The sequence below is a fragment of the Eleginops maclovinus genome, chromosome 20 (assembly GCF_036324505.1).
Source record: "Eleginops maclovinus isolate JMC-PN-2008 ecotype Puerto Natales chromosome 20, JC_Emac_rtc_rv5, whole genome shotgun sequence".
Lineage (NCBI taxonomy): Eukaryota > Metazoa > Chordata > Actinopteri > Perciformes > Eleginopidae > Eleginops > Eleginops maclovinus.
This window is the reverse complement of record NC_086368.1, coordinates 12,346,493-12,367,275: the sequence shown is the minus strand read 5'-3', so window position 1 is coordinate 12,367,275 and position 20,783 is coordinate 12,346,493. Positions and strand designations below refer to the sequence as shown.

The window sequence follows — 20,783 nt, the reverse complement described above, 5'->3', positions numbered from 1 at the left end:
GGAAAATAACAAGCAAACTTTGATACCAATTATTTGAAAAAGAAGGCCGAACGATGCACATCAAGCAGCAGCAGAAAAACACAAACAAAGAAACAATTACCAACAATTCCTTTCAGTTTTGTTGGTTGTTTTCATAAATTGCCAGCAGCCTTTCGCATCACAAAACCTTGAGTTAAATATAAGCGGTCTGGAAGATGCTCTCTCTTCGCCTCAAAAGACAGCACATATTACTGAAGGCCTTCATCTTTCAGCCTGAAACCATAATTGACTTTCTTTTAAAAATTGTAGAGCAGAACAGAACAATAAAAGATAGATTATGAAATCAATATAAAAAAGACTTTAAAAATACAACATAAAATAAAATAAATTGTCCAACATTGACCAAGGTAAACATCCTATTAATGAATTGTTACATGCTTGGAGACATTTACTGTATCTCACTGGGCTCACTGCATGGAGAAGCTGGAAAAAACAGGCTGGGGTAAAATATTGCGCCTGTCATAGCCGCCTGACGGTTCAGCACAAAGGCTCTGTCGTTGACCCTTCAGGTCCATTATCTGCCTCTCATCACCGACAACCATAGCTGTGTGTTCAGGAGTTTCCACACTTATGATGAGAACCCAAATGTCCTCTCAGGGACAAAAACTCAAACTATGGACACTTAAAGAACCCTCGCTTAATAAAAAGAGCAGTTGGATTAGAATTAAGAGGTATATTTAACTTAAATGAAATAGTCCAGGAACTCGCGCGTGTGTGCGTGCGTGCGTGCGTGCGTGCGTGCGTGCGTGCGTGCGTGTGTGTTGAGCAGTGCTGACATCAGCTTTAATTCACTAATATCTCCACAAAGCAGCTGGATTGAGGCCATCCTGGTCGTTCCATCACCATTATGAAGGTGATCCGGCTCTGAGGGCAGTAGACGTACAGTATAGATAATGACAGCACGGTAAAACACTCAATACACAAAAGGTAGGATTTAATCTTTACCTCTTATTAATATTAATACTTTAGATAGCAGGTTTTGAATATTTCCACTTCTACTATTGTATATTTTCTCTGCATTTGTGTTGCTTATTTTCCACCCACCTCAGTATTTAATATATGTACATATTTGTCAGCAGCCTGGAGAATGAACATTCAAATTTCACAAAAATAAATTCCTGAACCCCAACTGAACCCCACTCAATTTCTGTTTCAGGAGCTATAAATATAGATGTAACGTCTTTGCGCTTTTGTACAGGCCCACGCCGTGGTGTCTCGTTTGAGTATAAACAAGGTGCATATGCTTGTTTATCACCGCCTACAAGACAGCAAATACCAGTGAAAGGAAACAATTACAACAATGTCCACTTAACAGACATCCCATGCTGGAGTCAACTTACTGTTTTATTGGTATTTAAAAGGCTGAATTCCCTCCAATATAAAGACAACCCCTTTAACATCCAAATACATTGAGTGAAGTCATTGTGAGTTCAGTGAGATCGGTTATCAGTGTTGAAAAAGTCGACAGAAAGGTAATTCCCTGCGAATCGGGGCAATGCAAGGAAAGTCTCATCGTTTGCATTTCTTCTAATTCAAACCCGTCAAAAAAAAAGTCCCTTTGCATTTCACAGATAAAGCTTGTCACTAGATGTTTGAGTGACAGAGAATGACTGTCTTCTTAACGCAGACTCCTTTAGAGACGATAAATGAAAACTGATGGATTTTATGGTAAAAACGAGGTCCTTGGGTCGCCTGCCAAAAGGTGTTCACATTGATCGCTCCCTCTCTCATCAATACAATTCAAAGGGTTTAACATTGGTCTGTATTTTCTATCATCTCTTTTTGTTTTAGGACTTGAGAATTTGGAAGAACAGAGATAACAATTCAGCTTAAAAAGGAGGCCATCGGACTCCAACTTGTGTCAATCCCCGACTGACAAAAGTTGTGTTAATATGCTGAACACATGGACACCTCTCTTTTCAGTAGCTTACAAAAGATTTGAAGAATACCTCAGATGAAAAGAATTGAATTCTTTTTGAAAAAAACATCACTTTCATCCTATTATAAATGTCTAATGTCTTAAAAAGTGTCACTATACCTCATTATAAATATGCTGTTCATAACAACAATAGGAATATTCTTAAGGTGCTGCACACATCATCTTGACAACCAATTATTCCAACAATTTGACTTTTGAATATGACAAAGACAAGGACGTGCAAAAGTTTCACAGGTGTCCTCTAAGTTAAAACAAAACGAAAGGCGGGTTTCCAGAATAAGAAGACTCCAGAAGAAGAACAATAACAACACGAAGGTGCACCTGTGGACCACAAAGTAGTGCATGTGTGTTTGTGTTGTTTTCTTGTGCTGCTGTTGAATCCTGCTGTACTTCTGCTGTCTCCTCTCCTCCTCACAATTCATCATCTGCTGTTCTGAGGACACAAGCTAATGCTGTTATAAGAGTCTGCCTGGCAAGAGCAAATGCGGACATAAAGACACACAGGCAGTCAGTAGGAGGAAAAACAGTCAGTAAGACGGAATAAAGCTGAGATGAACAAAAATACAGAATCTGCCCCAATTTTAAATCATTTTCAAGCAAAAATGCCTGAAACTCTTTTGAGATTCTTACTTTCTATTTGTTTTGCATTATAGTTAATATTTTTGTACAGTTGGTCAGATAAAACCAGCAGTTTAAAGACATCACTTGGGGCACTTGCATGCTTTTCATTTATCTGATGGTAAATTGCTCATTTATTATTTATCAAACAAAAACATTAAAAAATAATAATTAAAAGGTTTCAAATAATTGTTTATTCTCTTGATTATTAGGATGACATACTCAAGGGTTTTTTCTAAACCGGGTAACAGGTGCACTGTGCCCTCCTATTTTCGGCTTGCACCCTCACACCAAAATGCCAATTTTCCCGTTTTGCCAGAAAACAATAATTCTGTTCATCAAAAACGGTATAATTACTCATAAAATATGAAAATCGTGTCAAATAGATCATCAGACGGCAGAGACAGTTTTGTTTTAACGTCCACAGCACCATCCTGTACACAGGCGTCATGTTCTCGCGAGAATTTATGTCTTATACACAAGATCAGTGCCAAAGTATCTCATACTACATTTTTCTAGAAAAAAACATGTACTCTGATGCTTTGATTTAGCTTGAAATGCAGCAGTAGTTAAACCTAATATTGTTTATCAAATGCTTTGCCAAAACGATGCCTTTTTTAATCAACTGACTCATACATTCATTACTTAATAGTTTCTCTTCCACAGCATAACAATAAGGAATGCGCAACTGTCAGTAGACACAAGAACATCGCACGCGCGCACATGCACACACACAGCACTTTCACCAATATTGTCAGGCACAGTGCATGACATTTAGTAGTGAGGAGGCGTGTGCTGTGTCAGGACGCTTCGCGTGGAGACACAGTGGCGGCAGTGGCGCACACAATGGCCCAGTGTGTGTGACAGCATGGTGTGTGTGTGCATCTGCATTTATCTACATGTGTGTGTATTCATGTGAGTTGTACAAACCCCTCAATGTCATGAGAAAGAGTTTGTGGACACTGTGTTTGCATGCCTGTCTGCGTGTGAAACTGTCCTCAACAAAGAGACACCAAACTGTGTGCCTCACATTCAGCACCCTTTTGCAATCACCAGAGTCCCCGAGACTCCAATTTACCGGGCTGTGTTTATGTCTCCAGGTCTCGCTAATTTGTTTAATCACCTACTAATACCTCAGGCGGGCCAAGCTGATTAAAAAAGCCCACTGAAACCATTCAGCCAGATAGTAGCAGGAGTTGCAGCTGTTGTTCAAGAGACACCCCCCCATCAGTTACTGCTCAAATACTAGCACTTAACTTCCTATAACCTTTTATCACCACAACAAGATCCTTAATCAATGGTATTGGTTTCTGGACCTTGAAGCTTAGACCATTTGCTTTAGTTATAGTAAAGAAAGATTTATTTTAAGCTTTATACACCACTTCTGTCAGAGTTCAACTGGATCATTTTGTTAAGACATTTCCAAATGAAAGAGCTTGATCCAATTGTATTGTTTCAAATGAGCAAAACGACCTCTGGGAATAAAATAACGTTTTCTTATTTCATGGTTTAGCTGAACTATGAGAGATTTCTGAAAATGACAGCCTGTTTTTCATACTCATCAGAGACAAAGCTAAATCCATCAGACATCAGATTTATCAGTAATTTTCACAAGGCTGCATCCGTCACTGGCGAATATGAAGTCTCAACTGACATTAGACCAAAAGAGAAATCAATGCTCAGCCCACTGTGCATACCAGAAAAGACTCAACAATGTGTGGCATTTATCACATGCTAATAGGAGCTTAGCATGTAGCACAAAGAAACATCTTAATGTTAATGTGTTGTAATCTGTAAGCTGATCTGGAATCAGATCCTGGATATGCTGCAAGTGAACATGAAAAGTTTCATCCAATATCCAGTATTTGCCTTTTCATTAGACCAAACCTGCTTAAACGGGGGAAACAAAGAGGTTTCAAGAAACACATCCAGTAAGAATAAAGAACCATAACAATATCCACTTTTATCAATTTACTGCGCATGTATATCAAATATCACCTTGTTTAAAATGCCATTTTCAATAAACGCATTTGGAACATGATGGGTGTTGTCGGTGAAAGGGAAACTCAAGCTCATCTGACAAGGCGATAACACCTCTGGCTGGAAGCTGCTGATAAAAGCACCTGAAGCCCACCACAAATGTGTCCCGTTATCCCCATTTAAAAAAAAAAAAAGATTACAGTGTCTCACCTTCAAAATAAGCCCTTTGGAGTAGCTATAATTTGGCGTCCAATGTGGTCCGATAAGATGTCTTACAAACTCTTCCGAATTGTAATAGTTGCTAACAGAAAAATGGATTGTTTTTGGGGTTTTTTTTGCTTTCTCCACTGAGTAACTTTGGCTAACAGCAGTTTAAAACTTAATGATCATTTTGCCTTATATATTTTTTGCCTGTCGTTTTTTTCTATTGCTTATCTGAATAAGTAATTAAGCGAGTACAATGTCCTCATAACACAACTATGAAACAAACCTTCATTGTCTTTCACTGATCATACGGTGGCTATTAAACTTATTTTACTTTATTTTGAAGCAAGTTTAACCCAAAGGTCCTCATTATCATACACTGGCAATTAATTTGTGGCCCGAGTCAGTGTTGAGGAAACAGTGTACAAAAGGCTAATGACACGGCACATGGCCATTAAAACAGGAAGCAGTTGGTTTTGACTGCCGCACTGAAATTTGACATCTGACCTTTCTGACAACAACGCAGCCATTAACCGAAACACGACCCCCTGGCCGTGTCAGGCTAAAGTCACCGGAGTCAAACTGACAGGACGCAGGTCTAAGTCTCACACACAAACACACACACAATGCATTACATCTCAAATGCAGTGGTGGTTACTGTAGACCAGACCTATTATTATTGTTATACAAATGTGTGCTTAGCGTTACATAATGTCTTGATGCTAAACACATTAATAATGTGCTCTATGAGATAATCTTTTAATTCAGGCTTTCTGTTGCTTTACTTTAACTAATCACCCACATGGTTTCAATCATTGCTCCCTCATGTTCTCTAGTTGAACAGTATGTTTACCTTTAGTTTCGTCGTGGAAAAAAAGCAGATTTCATGAAAATGACAAGTCCATTATCTGGCATTTCATTCAATCAGTATTAAGTTTAAATTAGATTCTTATTATGTTGTGTTATGTTATGGACGAATGTCTTGGGTCCCTCAGCAGCAACAACAGCAGTTTCCTTTTTATACAACATGAAGAGAATACAACGGAAACCTGCTTTTTCAGTGGCAGAGCAGAGGAGTGGAAAGAAAAGGCAGAGTAGCAGCTGCTGCTGAACGTAAACAGATAAACAGAAAACAGGGCAGGCTTCACTGAGCCACAGCTCCTTGAACACACACACACACACACACACACACACACACACACACACACACAGACACACACTTGGATTTGGTCAAGGGCACTCAAATCTTAAAAGAAGATGCCTAATGCATGTTTTGAGTTAAAAGTAGAATCCTCTAAGGGGGCCTCTTGGTTATAGCAGCTATCCCGAGCCAGGAGCACGAACACCACAAATGGCTAATACTAAGCTCTTTGCTTTGCTACTTGCCTTACTATAATGTAAACATGTTTTTTTCCACAAAAATAATCACAAATTCATGTTTTCATTAACCATTTGTTTTATTTTCTTAATAGAATAGATTGACCCTGTCAGTAAATACATGAGCAGCTGCCAACAGCTAGTTAGCTTAGCTTAGCATAAAGACTGAAAACAGGGGGAAACGGCTAGCCTGATTCTATCCAAAAGGTACGAAAATCCACCTACCAGAAACTATAAAGCTCTCTAAATGACATGATATATCTTGTTATCTGTACAAATGCTTACATAAAAAGGACTAAAACTGGTGACCTTTCTGAGCTAATGGTTCACTCTTCATCTGGGAAAAATGCCTTGAAAGCAATCTTTGTTCTGGAGGTTTTGATGGAATAACATGATCATAGAGCTTAATAACACCTAGTCTAAAAGTCTATAACAACAACTGATGAATTGAATCAGGAACTGTCGGTTCAAAGACAATGTAGGAAACAAGACAACAAATGTGGCTAGTACCTCTTTTGGTTTAGAGTTGTTCATAGTTAATAATGGAGTTTTGCTAAAAGTAGTATGCATAACCATCATTACAATTACCAGGTTGACAAAATGAGCAGATAGTCTGTGCTCAGATCTGTGAACAGGATGTGGTATAATGTAGAATAAATGGATCCAAAAACAACATTTTGCAATTCTTTCTATGGGGCTACTCGGAACAGTGCCCCATGAGATAAGTTGTGTTGTTATTGCAGCAGTGCACCACTTCTCCATCTATCCGGTCAATAATCCAGCTCCTCTCAGTCTGTTTGTCTGTCTTTCTTTTTTTATCTCGTCTTCCAGCCCTTTTTTTTCCTTGGCATCAACTAAGAGGACGTTTTTATTCTGTCTGGATTACTTGTCCTAGTTGGCGCGAGGCGTGCTGGTCGGGAGAGAATTTATTTCCTCTGGTGGAGCCTTGATTTAAAGCACTCAGGTCAACGTGATTCTGGGTCATTGTCTCCCCTGTCGTCATGAACCAGGGCAGAGGTAGACAGCAGCCTGCATGTCGACAAAAGCTTGCTGTTGCTACAGGATGTCGCAAATAGTCAGCTGCATTTAAAGCTGAACCAAGAAGCATCAACACTTTTATGGTAGCTTAATATTTATGCCCCACGTAATTAGGGCTGTCACTTTTTGAAAAAATCACAATCGATTTTTTAGGCTTAAATTTTCATTGAATCGATTGTAGAATTGATTATCCAAGTCTACGTTTCAATTTTCAAAATAAAGGCTAACACACTGCCATTAGGACTAACGTTGCGTAGGGCGGTAGGTACAGGTCAGCATTTCTGATTATTTATTGCGTGAAGTTCGTGTATAACAAACAGGAGCATTCTCGAAAAACAATAAGCAGTATGGACTGTCATAACATCAGTGATGAAAAACATTACTGCAGGCTTCTGGCTGTGTTTCGCATAGGCAGGCGATTGTTAAATAGTTTGAAAATAAAACTTAAAATTCACTTGAGGACTAGCCAACATAAAAATAGGTTGAAAATATTTCACTTAGCCAACAGGCAGGATCGCTACATTCCCCACAACAGACAGTAGACTACAACATACTGAGTCTGCATATGCCCCCTCATAGTTATAGTGCTGCTGTGATATGGGAACTCACGATCTCACAGTTTGCATACCACTTTGTCCTTCTCCATAGTTTTGCCTTCTGCCCAAAATCCGAAGTGCTTCCATATCGAACTCCTCATGTGATTACGGGTTATCACTCGTCTCTCATGTTGCGCGGGTTGATCGCCGTTGCCCTCCATTTTTTGGCAAAACACTAAGCCGCGGCAGCCGATTGACACTATCAGGCTGTTTCCGGTTCAGAAAATTGGTGGGAATTTACTCTGTAGCCCTCGCAATGCCTACTGCACCTACTGCAAGTTATTTCGTAAAAATCGATTCCCTCTTTTCGTTTTCGAAACGTGTGTTGGTCGGTCCAATCGATTGTACAATCGATTCTCGAACGTAAAGTGACAGCCCTACACGTAATACAATATATTACTTGATGATTGTAAATACTGAGACTGTAATCTTGCAGTAAATATTAAATTCCCTGCCAGGACTGATCCTGCCTACATGTTGGGCCTACTGACCAACATGTAAGTGAGCAACATATTAATCACTGCTACACAACTCTGCTGGCCCTCATGCAAAGTCCACATAATAATTCCTGTTATTCATGGTTGTACTTCGGCCTGCCTGACACAGCAGGGTCAACACCTCTCCAGGACCAACAGTCCCACCATTGTACTGCCTGCAATCCAGTATTTAGTCAAGCCTGACAAAAGAACTCATCTGAGAGGAAAAGTGTGTGACGTACTGGTCATTTAAAGCCTCTGTGCAAATCCTGGGAGGAAGGAAGGATCCAACCAACAATACGGTTGATTTTAAGACTTTTTATTTCACTGAAGTACTTGTGATACAGCCAACATGTTGGAACTTCTGTAAAAAGACTGCAGGAACAAAGACATACTGTCGTTGTAAGACGTAAGGGTATTACAGTACCGTTATGTAGCAGCAGTTGCTATTATGCTGGGCTTTCCTTATTTGGCCAACTCCAATAAAACTACTTAATTATTTAAAGAACCAACAATGACACTAGAACAAACTAAATATGTCACAACTTTGCTTGTTGAAGCAGTTTCTAGAAAAAAAATGCTATCTTCTCCTGCTTCTACAACAACAGCTTTTTGTGAGAGAAACATAACAGGGTCTATGGGATGTATTCAAAAAGGGTGTAAAATGAGTGAAATAGAATATAATGAAAATATTTACAAATATTCATCAACAAAACAATCAAAATTTAAAATGCCCATTAAATGGACTAAATGGACAAGCAAACTTGCAAAAGCACAAACAAGCCCAGTCTAAAATCTTATAAAACAGTGGTGTGAATAAAAATGAAGTTATACAATGTCTAAAACTATTTGTATTCTCTCTGTAGGTTATTGTGCTCTCATATTGGATTCTGAGGGTGAGTTTTCCATCCCAATTCTCCTTTTTATTTGGTTCACAATAGGTTATCTGCCCAAAATGAAAACGATGTGAGGAGAGGCAAGTAAATAACAAAAATAAAAAAACACGCCCAAATAGCCACACAGCATATCCAATATCATATAATGTTAACCAAGTTAATGAAAAAATGCCAAAAAGAATTTCATAAAATATGTCTTTGTTTGGTAGAGTTGTTAAGTTTCACTTTTCTGGAACATTTCTTTTATAAAAATCCACCATTTTGGCTGTATGTAGACAAAGGTGTTTCATATTTTTAGATAAGCATTTTCTGAATAGTTATTTTATCTTGATTTTCTATTTGTAGTAGACTCCCAAACATATGTAAACTTACACACATAGAGAAACTTTTTTCCATTCCTGAAAAAGCCTGCCAGTGTCAGCAGCGGGTCAGAGGCGGGCCGGAGCCTCAGATTACCCAGGAGCAGACAGCGTAAACTTAAAGACTTAGATCGCTGTCTTTCTCCACACCTCCGAAGCTACTTGTTTATCTATGCTAGCTGGGACACATTTATTGTAGAAATCTTTAAAATCAATTCAAATAGTATTTTGCTTGTATTTTGTCAGGCAAGACAGATGGTAAGATGTACCATGAAACCCAAGAAGACCAAACAGATAATCTTCTTTTACCATTTTATTTTGGGGATTGGCCTTTAAAACTACCAGGAATGATTATTTAAATGACTACTCAATTAATAGACTACTCATTACAGCTAAGAAAAAGATGTCATTCCTCATAAAACATGATCCTCAAATCATCATGATTCCTAGCAGTCTTCTTTATTGTTTTTTCAGGCGCAATACTACAGTTATTAGATCACTGCAATAATATGAAACGAGCACAATAACTTCCCCTCTGTGCTCACATGTCTACATGATATAAACAACAAGGACCGACTTATAAGACAGCTTAAAAGCATTATTAGTTGTCAACAATTCACAGGGTACATTTACCATGCATTCCCTTGTCTCACAAGCTACATACCATCTCTTGCACGTGTGTTGCATAATGTATTAAACACAGACACTGAGAAATACCTAACCTTTTCCATATACAGTACGTGTGAACTCCTGAACTATTGTGAAAGTCTTTCCCAGATAAACTAGTCAGAAATATTGCAGGATCCCTTTGTGTAAGCAGCTATAATCTTCTCTTAGAGACTCATTCATTTGTATTTCTGTCTAATAATCCATTAGGCTGACTTTGAAGGACTATGATTCAGCTCTTCTCAAAAGACCCATAGGCTTCCAAAAAGTAGTTTATTTTCTTTTAACTCTGCTTTGTTGTTATGCAAGCCTGTACTGTCCATTTTCTTTTGATCTCAGTCAATGGTGGAAAGTCGTTACATTCCTTTTTGTAACTAAATGGACTGCTTTTTTTCAGTAACCCACCATTAATTGTGTGCATCAGCAGAGCATTGTGCAGGACTGGCTCAGGGTTCTCAACCTTTTCTGCCATGACACTGATCCTCACTGCAAGCCATTTTGAATTGGACAAATGTCTGAACCGTTTGTTTTCTGCAGACTTTTTTTTCTTGATTGTTTAACAAAAAGCCACAGCCTCAGTGCAGGGTAAACTTGGCCTGTAGCCTGCCTGTGCAACAGCAGCAGCCCATGTTTAAGGCTTGCTGTCCTGTCCCGGTCCTGGGTGGGGTTATTTGTCCATCTGCTCTACACTGACAAGAGTAATTCATGTTTATTTTAGACCAATCTGTCTGTTTATTTGTAAAAGGGTTTGAACACAGCACGCCCTGGCCTCTAGGTTCTAGATACCTCCCCCGCTGAAGTTAACCGGTCCACTCTAATCTGAATTAAATTCAGGGGTATCCTCTGTTTCTATGTTTCTTTACTAAATTGTTCTTCCTACAGTTTTTCTTCCTAAATCTTCTTTTGGAGTTCTGTCCCACAGTTGAGTCATTTTTCTGCCTAATGATGGTTTGAGTCCCAGGCTAAAACCCAGCCGGAGTAAACACCTCTAGACTCAGCCCGTCTGCAGTAAGTGTCACTTTTAATCCACTACTAAACCAAGATGGGTGCACTCTGATCCTGCACGATCCTGCAGCAAGGCCGGAGCAAAAGCTAACCATGCTGCCTTCTCATGGTACTACACTACAGAACAAAGATCTGTCTGCATTTGTTAGATTCAGAAAAGCCAGCTGCCAAAATATATGAGAGTAGAGTTGATCTCTACAGTCTGTTCCTACAACCAGATTAAGTTCACATTAAAAAAAAGTTAAAATTTAAAGTCTCACTGGTCACTTTGGGTTTTATGATATTGTAAAAAAAAAAGGACAGTGATTATTTTTCTGTTAACATTTTGTAATATGAAAAAACACCGGAAATTCCAAGAGATGATGACAACATTCCGGTTTCTCCCTCGTGTCCCGGTTGTGGTAGACTGTTAGCTTTGGTTGATTTATAAATTGATCAAGTATTATTGTGATTATTAGTTCGCTGTGCATGTAGAGCCTGCATGTTACTAACTAGCAACACACTCCATGTTTCCAGTGTCAGCGTGTGTTACTTGCAAGTCCTGCGATGATGCTGGAATTGTAGCTTCTTTGGGTCATTCATTTCTGATTTAATGCAGTTTCAAACTTAAATTGAAATCTGGGACGGTTAAGGATTCAAATACTAAAATTCAATTATTGTGCTGCAATAAAGCAAGAAAGTGCTGTTGGCCGTGATTGTTTCAAGGTCTGCTGCAATCCAATCACCATGCTTCCTTCTCCAATGCCATATTCCATACATGTTACAATAGAAAATAAAAGATAAGAAAACAGACGACAAGAAAAGTAGCAAAGTTTATGGAAGCTACCGACTACCGCTGCACCTACATGAGCCGCTGTAGCCATGGCAACGTTTGCCCCAATATATGATCCTGATAAATTGTGGTACGGTAAGTGAGCAAGCAGAATGCGATCAGTGGGAAAAAACCATGTGTGTATATGAAATTATTAGTTATAGCTCTGCTGCAAGAAAGGCTTCACTGAGCATCAAATACCATGAAGGCCTTTTTGATGCCACATAATATTATCTTCCAAGTAGGGAAGTGGAAGTAGTTTGTTTTTTTTGCTCCCTTCAGACTTCCACATATTGCACCACTAACCTGCACAATATTGTCATTTTTCCAAAAATAATTCAAGCAAACCCTAAATTGTAATATCAGTAAATAAAGCAGTTTCACCGGGAGATGGGACAAGCCCATCTCAGGTTTAGATTTAAATTCCTTTGACATTTCCAAACCAGGTCCAGTTTGTGTCGTGTTGATTGCATTTGAGGTATAAAAAAGAAACCTAAATAAATATTGGTTCTAAGATGTTAGTATCGCTCCTTTTTCATCGAGATCTGGATTTGCATTAATATCACAGTGAGGTCACTGTTTCTTTAAAGCGGTCAACAATGATTTTAGAGACATCCTGCTGTCAAACAAACAGGATAGAAATACCATAACTTCCTTAGTGGAGGTAATTAGATAGATGGACTGAAACCCAGCAGGGACTTTGACTCACAGCAGGAAAGAATTTAATGGTAATGCCACGGACCGCTCGCTCCTTTACGAAAGAAGAAAACAAACAGAGATGTACCATAGCGGCAATAGGCAGATGTGGCAGTGCTGTTGTGCGATTTTGATGCACATCTTTGCTCTTCTCGGGCTTAGTGCAGGCGCTAACCAACGTTTGTCCAGGAGGACCAGGATTGGATATTTTGACAGAACGGCTGATCCAAATATCTTCACAAGCAGCACTACTAAGCCCTAAGGTCCTCAGCAACACACTCACCAAGCCTGAAGCAGATCAATCCAATGGTTGGTGCGATAACTCAAACTCAAACGACTGTCTTTATAGCGTGATGCTGTAAATGGTGCTGATCAGTTTACATAACCGCATCATGTCTAGACACTTAAAACATTTGCTCTCTTCTGAGGATTTCTCAAAGTAAGCTTTCAGACAAACTTCTGCTCACTTGTCATCACTATTTATAAAACAGATACAGCTGTTCACACTTCAAAGGAATCACACACTCACGAAATCAGAGTGAAAGGAGCATCAGTTCTCATCGGTTTATAAAACTTTGAAACCTTAAAGGGAAAAACATTAGTCAGAGCATGGTATGTGTGTGTGTGAGCAGTTTGAGTGTGTACTGAGGGTTTTCAGGCACAGCGAGCCATCGTCAAAAAAGGGCAAAAAATGACAATTACACATACGCAAACACACACAGAGACATACAAAAAAAGCTTTATGCAGCCATGGCGCTACCAGGCACCACAGTGTGCAGACAATTGTAGACCAATTGTTGGAAGGTAGACACTGAAGGAAGACAGAACAAACCGGACATTAAAGGCCCCATCTCAAACAGCAGAGGCAGAATTCATAAAAACAGCCTTCAAAAAGCAACATCCACACACACATGGGGACTATTGCAACAACACTTTCAATGTTGGCTGAATTTGGCCTTTGAAGTTCCCCAGCTGTGTTCGTCTAATCTAAAAAGGCATTTTGCCCATCAGGAGAGCAGAATGAAAGCATGAATCTTTATGGGCGAGTTATATTTTTAGAAGTTATAGACTTTATGGAGAACAGTTGGATAAAAATGAGGTGAATCCTTAATTTAACTTAGATAAGACACAAGACAATCCCAGAATTCCATGTCCATATGATAATCACGTGATGAATTCCTACTGGACCACAGAGAGGCTTGCTTGTGTGCTTTCCACACCAATGTGAGGAGAAAACCTTCACAATGCCTCCCTCGGTCAAACGCCTTCCTGAACACTGAGTGCAGACTACAAACTTTATGAGCTTACTTCCTGTTCACAACACTTCACTGATTCTGATTGGTGGGTCTGCATGAGATGTTGGGCTTTAACTGTGAGACATGTAATAAGTTACAAATACAGCGCAGGGTCACTAAAAGGGATGTAAAAACACTGAGTCATAATAGAACACTATATGCAAGAAACCTACGAATGTATGTGTTTAACTTTTGCTTTAACTGCAATAACACAGTGTACCTCATGTAGGTCACTGTGTAGGAACACAGATTGCAAGTGAAGACGGGGTGTTCCAAAATATAAAATTTAACAAAAAGCCTAATATTTGGCTTGTTGACATATATTTTTTGAGACAAGTAAAAAAGCTTTTTAAGGATCGTATAGGGTTCTGTATCAAGTTACACTAGGAAGTGGGCATAGCATAATTCATTCATTCATTCAGTCAGCATGATTGTAGGAGTTGGAATGAGTTGAGTGTAATGAGTGGCGTTTTACATCTAAGTGGGTTTAGAAATTTGATTATGGCAACTAATGATAGTTTTTCATTATTGATTAATAATTTTCTTGAATGCAATGTCAGAAAAATGTGAAAATACAATATCACAAAACTCTGAATAACCAGGTGGCATCTGCAAAGGTCTTTCTTGTCTGAACAGCCAACAACCCAAAGATATTAGGTCAACATTAATAATTACTTCATACCATTAATGTAAATCATAACGTTGTAGTAGAGTTAAATAAATTGTTTCAGTTGTAGAACTGGTGGCATGGGGCATGTGTACTGTTTGTCATCTTACTTGCACGGCTGATTTTTCTAAAGGGTTCAAATTTGCCCAAAACATAAAACAAAGGTGAACTTAATAAAAGGCCGCAAACAAATTTGTCCACTAATATTAACGTAAACTTTTAAGTTTAAGTTAGTAATGTTTAATTTAAACTTTAAAACTTTAAGAATCCCAAAATGTGGATATAAATGGTAATTTGACAGTAAACAACTGCAAATAAGAGCCCCACAAACAAACACAGAGACATGGCACTGATCGAAGGGGAAAGCATTATGCTATAGCTGTTCTCTCTGTGTTTTTGGTTTTATCCTCTCAGTGCGTGGTCACAGGATGGGTTCAGATTTCCCAGCATGCATTAGCCAGCAGGGGATCACCCATTATGTCCACTGATCACCTAAGCATTTACAAAAAAAAAAAAAAAACACAATCTGAAGTTAAATTGTATTATTGACATACCTACTGGTTTTAATTTAGTTTCCATTTGTCTCAAGACTAGATCCAGATACAAGCTCTGTTGTATATCACTGCCACACAATTTATAGCTTACAACTCAGTTAAAAACACAAAAAAATGTCAATTGGTAATGCTCTCTCATGGTTTGACTGGTAAATGTGTGTAAAACCAAATCCATTTCACCAATATGGACACAAATCTGAAGACAAACTTGAATAACTCGAATACTAAAAGGTCAAGAGGCAGGGCCGTGGACTTTAAACGCCTCGATGTAGCCTTGATAGCTGCCCTGAGATTTGCCTGTCTCCGTATTAAGACCTCAGATTAGCAGTCAGTGCCTGGTTGGTAGCTGTAATCAGAATCCTGATCTAGTATAATCTCTTTTCGATGGTAATCAAGCTCACTGCTTTCAGGCGCAGCTCAGGAGAAGACATCTTAAGCAGCAGGGGGTCAACAAAAACAGATTTCCAATTCAAACATGAGACTTCAAAAATGTAATTTAAGTACTCGTGTGTGTGGTGGTTGTGTGTCTGTGATGGCTTGCTTTGATGCGAGTCAGAAACGGCGCCCAGCTCCACTCAGAGTCGTGGTTTAAGGATGAAGTGAAGCCGGTGTCTCTTAGGGTGCCTCCCGGGCCGCTTCTCTTTCAATATTTTATGAGCAACAGCCAAATCACCGTGTCGGAATAATTAAACATCAGTTAGGGTACAAAACTAGAGAGAATATATTATGGAGGCAGCTCATCAGCGGAGAGGGAGTACTGAAGGAGAGCAGTGGGGCTCCTCAGAGATCAGAGGCGGCTCACTCAGACACTCAGAGGAATCTAATATTGCCATTACACTATATACAGCCTGATGATTTACTGTCTGAAATATCAGAGGAACTGTTGGCTGTAATGTGGAGGAGGGAATTCATAATGTTGGTAATATGTTGTTTATGAGTGTGCATTAGGTCCAAACAATTAATGCAGATTGCACATCATGTGAAGCCAGCATAAGGCAAAGCAATATTTGTTGATTCAAGCCAAACCCTAGTGTCTTGCTATCCACCAACAATCTGGATCGGTATTATAATTCAATTATCAATGCTCTAATCTCACCAATGCATATCGCCATAAGGGAGCACAGAAGCAAGCAATGCATCTTTTATAAAAAGAACTGCACTGTCTTTCCTTTATGTGTCTGCTTTGAAGACACTTTGCACTTGCACAACATCACATTTCAAAGCTGAAACTTTTTCAACAGTATTTTCACCCCCGAGCCATGTGCATTCAACACAAGATTTATGTAAACAATCATTACAGTCTCAATGCGTGTCAGTGATGCAGACGTGCAGGTCGTTTTCAGGCACCTGCATGTTTGCAGTGGGTACGGAAGGTGGGTCTACATCAAGGCAGATTGCACTGTGTCTCCCTCTAACAGCCAGTTTCTAACCAGAGCTGACAGCCAGTATGCAGATGCTGAGAGGAACAGCAGGAGAAAGTGCTCGGGACGTCTCCACACATCAAACATTTAAAAGGCCAACACAATCAGACAGGGATGCCACCTAATGCCACAAAGTGTACATCTGGCACAAAGTGACACTAACAAAGGGATGATGTATTCAGTCTTTTGTGTGAACATGCAGCAGTGACAGCAAGAGAAAGACCTTGTTAATGGTTCGGTTTTGATCTCATTATGGTACGAAAGGATCTTTTAGACGTTTAGCGGTGCTTAGTCTGTATTATGGTGCTGATGGTGTGATTGGTCAGGAAATAAAACATCATTGTGATCACTAATAATCTTAGTCTTCTATATGTTAACACTCTTCTCTGTTTCATATCATTGCAAATTGTATGTCCTTGTTGGTCAGACAAAGCGAGACAATTAAAGATGTCATCTTAGGCTGATTAACATTTTCCTAGTATTTTTACTGTAGTTGTATAGATAATCAAACGTATTGTTAGTTTCAGTCCGTGACCTTAGTTACTGCTTCCTGAATGGAAAGTTTTTATTGTTTTAATGTAGGCTAAGTATTTAACAAACACCAATGGATTTTGGACTGTTGCTGTTGGCCAATAGTTATAACACAGGCTTTAGCAATCAAAAATGTCAAACATATGATTGTTCTAGCATTTCCTTTATTCAATTCAAGATTCAAGGATGTATTGTCATGTGCCCAGTATCTACAGTATAGATATGGCAATTAAAAGGTATGTCCCAGTCTCCTCCAACAATTCAACATGAACATATACAGTGGGGCAAAAAAGTATTTAGTCAGCCACCAATTGTGCAAGATCTCCCATTTAAAAAGATGAGAGAGGCCTGTAATTTTTATCATAGGTATACCTCAACTATGAGAGACAAAATGAGAAAAAGAAATCCAGAAAATCACATTGTAGGATTTTTAAAGAATTAATTTTCAAATTATTGTGGAAAATAAGTATTTGGTCAATAACAAAAGTTCATCTCAATACTTTGTTATATACCCTTTGTTGGCAATGACAGAGGTCAAACGTTTTCTGTAAGTCTTCACAAGGTTTTACACTCTGTTGCTGGTATTTTGGCCCATTCCTCCATGCAGATCTCCTCTAAAGCAGTGATGTTTTGGGGCTGTCGCTGGGCAACACAGACTTTCAACTCCCTCCAAAGATTTTCTATGGGGTTGAGATCTGGAGACTGGCTAGGCCACTCCAGGACCTTGAAATGCTTCTTACGAAGCCACTCCTTCGTTGCCCTGGCGGTGTGTTTGGGATCATTGTCATGCTGAAAGACCCAGCCACGCTTCATCTTCAGTGCCCTTGCTGATGGAAGGAGGTTTTCACTCAAAATCTCACGATACATGGCCCCATTCATTCTTTCCTTTACACGGATCAGTCGTCCTGGTCCCTTTGCAGAAAAACAGCCCCAAAGCATGATGTTTCCACCCCCATGCTTCACAGTAGGTATGGTGTTCTTTGGATGCAACTATGCATTCTTTCTCCTCCAAACACGACGAGTTGAGTTTTTACCAAAAAGTTCTATTTTGGTTTCATCTGACCATATGACATTCTCCCAATCCTCTTCTGGATCATCCAAATGCCCTCTAGCAAACTTCAGACGGGCCTGCACATGTACTGGCTTAAGCAGGGGGACACGTCTGGAACTGCAGGATTTAAGTCCCTGGCGGCGTAGTGTGTTACTGATGGTAGCCTCTGTTACTTTGGTCCCAGCTCTCTGCAGGTCATTCACTAGGTCCCCCGTGTGGTTCTGGGATTTTTGCTCACCGGTCTTGTGATCATTTTGACCCCACGGGGTGAGATCTTGCGTGGAGCCCCAGATCGAGGGAGATTGGCAGTGGTCTTGTATGTCTTCCATTTTCTAATAATTGCTCCCACAGTTGATTTCTTCACACCAAGCTGCTTACCTATTGCAGATTCAGTTTTCCCAGCCTGGTGCAGGTCTACAATTTTGTCTCTGGTCTCCTTTGACGGCTCTTTGGTCTTGGCCATAGTGGAGTTTGGAGTATGACTGTTTGAGGTTGTGGACAGGTGTCTTTTATACTGATAACGAGTTCAAAAAGGTGCCATTAATACAGGTAATGGGTGGAGGACAGAGGAGCCTCTTAAAGAAGAAGTTACAGGTCTGTGAGAGCCAGAAATCTTGCTTGTTTGTAGGTGACCAAATACTTATTTTACCGAGGAATTTACCAACTAATTCATTACAAATCCTACAATGTGATTTCCTGGATTTTTTTTTCTCATTCTGTCTCTCATAGTTGAGGTATACATATGATAAAAATTACAGGCCTCTCTCATCTTTTTAAATGGGAGAACTTGCCCCACTGTATAGGACATAAAAAAAAATAATAATAGCAGAATAGAAATAAAAGAGCGGAAGAGAATGTTCCAAGATGTGCAAGTAAATAAACATTAAATACAAATTAGAATAGTGCAAGTCTATAAACACGTAAATAGAGTATATACAAGAGATTTTTCGATAATTAAATCGTTTTATATCGCTCTGAACTAAATAGGTTAGAGTTGTGGAAGGTTGATTGGGCGAAACAAGCAAAAGTTCCCTATTTTCCGTTATTTTGTATCAAAATGTTAACCAGTTAATCAAATAACTAATCCAGACGTTAACCGAGAATGAGAATAAATGTTAGCTGTCCCTAACTCACCAGGCGATTCATGTAAACAACCTATTAACTGAAACACTGTCGGACATCTAAAATACTTGAAGGTGTGCACACATTTTCCATTCAAAAGTGTAGACATTGCTACATCAGTTTACAAAGCATTAACATGTACAGCCTAGGTGAGCTCTCCTCGCCTCTGTTGAGCAACTCATAAAGTAGCAGCACTTTCAAAAGTAAATCCCTGCAGCTCTCAGCGGTTACAAACTGTGTCCAAGTATCTGCTGCAGAAACGATGTAGCGGTAGTATGAAAAGCCATGTGAAACATTACAGCGGTACAATGGCAACATCCCGGGGAGGATGTGGAAGCCGCTCTGCTAATCTCACACCGGAGTTAAATTCACAAGTAGCGGAAGCGACGGTTTCCCCCGGTGTGATCGCCCGTTTTTGAGGCGTTTCGTTACCTTCGATAGGCAGTAAAGTGAGCGAGCTAAAACTGCTCAAAGAGGAGCAGGAGTCGGGCATGTCCTCCTCCTGCCTGCCGCTTCCTCCTCCTCTACTGAGAAAAAAAGACAAAAAGACAACCTTTTTTTCTTCCCCCTGGTTTAGTTTCAACCAGTAACGGTTCCCCCCTTAAACTATATGTGAGCACTCACCTCTCTCCGGGTCGAGATGTTCACATGGAGGCGAGGGAAAAGCGGAAACCAGCAGATATCCTGGAGGTTTAAAGTTGTCCCGATAGTAAAGACACAGCAGGGCTGAGGAAGAGAAAAGCTCAGTGTGTGTGACTGTGTGATTGTGTGTGCGTGTGTGTGTGTGTGTGTGTGTGTATGTGTGTGTGTGTGTGTGTGTGTGTGTGTGTGTGTGTGTGTGTGTGTGTATGTGTGTGTGTGTGTGTGTGTGTGTGTGTGTGTGTGTGTCTGCAGAGTCTCTCTCTCTCCTACAGCGACTCACTCCTGGAGGGCGGGGCTGAGAGGGAGGAGGAGACTGAAGCGCACCATGCATAGCAGGGGTGCACAAAGTGGGTCCCCGTAGACCGCCATGGGCCCCCAAAACCACCCACCGAATTTCGTTTTTAAGAAATTTGCATTTTTGTAAGTATTTTTATTTAAAGGAACGGTTCAGCATTAGGGAAAATACAGCCATGTCTCAACATCTGCGTTCCAAATTGCATAACTTATCTTTCTCGACTTTGAGTATACTGTAGGCCTGCAAAGTGCCCAAACAAAGTAGGCCTACTTACTGTTGCATGCACTATGCTTGAATCAGGACACATTACATTACATGGTACTAACATTGCGACTTCAATTTCGACCCTTTTGCTCAATAATCTATCTGTGTCTTTTGTGCTTGCATAAACCTACTTCAAAATGTGCCTGGATGCGACTCCCTGGCATTGTGTGTATACTGCATTAGACATACTATGTCTGTTTTCCAAGTCCCTTTTTTTACATTATTGAGTACTGTAGCCAAA

The 20,783-nt window shown here is 39.7% G+C and overlaps 1 protein-coding gene across 1 annotated transcript in view; it reads right to left on the bottom strand.

Moving 5' to 3' along the window:
- ppp1r16b (protein phosphatase 1, regulatory subunit 16B) overlaps window positions 1-20,194 on the bottom strand; it is a 77,606-nt gene extending 57,412 nt beyond the window's left edge. Inside the window, exon 1 of the mRNA XM_063910476.1 lies at window positions 19,966-20,194. The gene's annotated coding sequence lies outside the window, so the exon portion shown is untranslated. The remainder of the gene's footprint in view (window positions 1-19,965) is intronic.
- Between the last annotated feature and the right edge of the window lie 589 nt (window positions 20,195-20,783).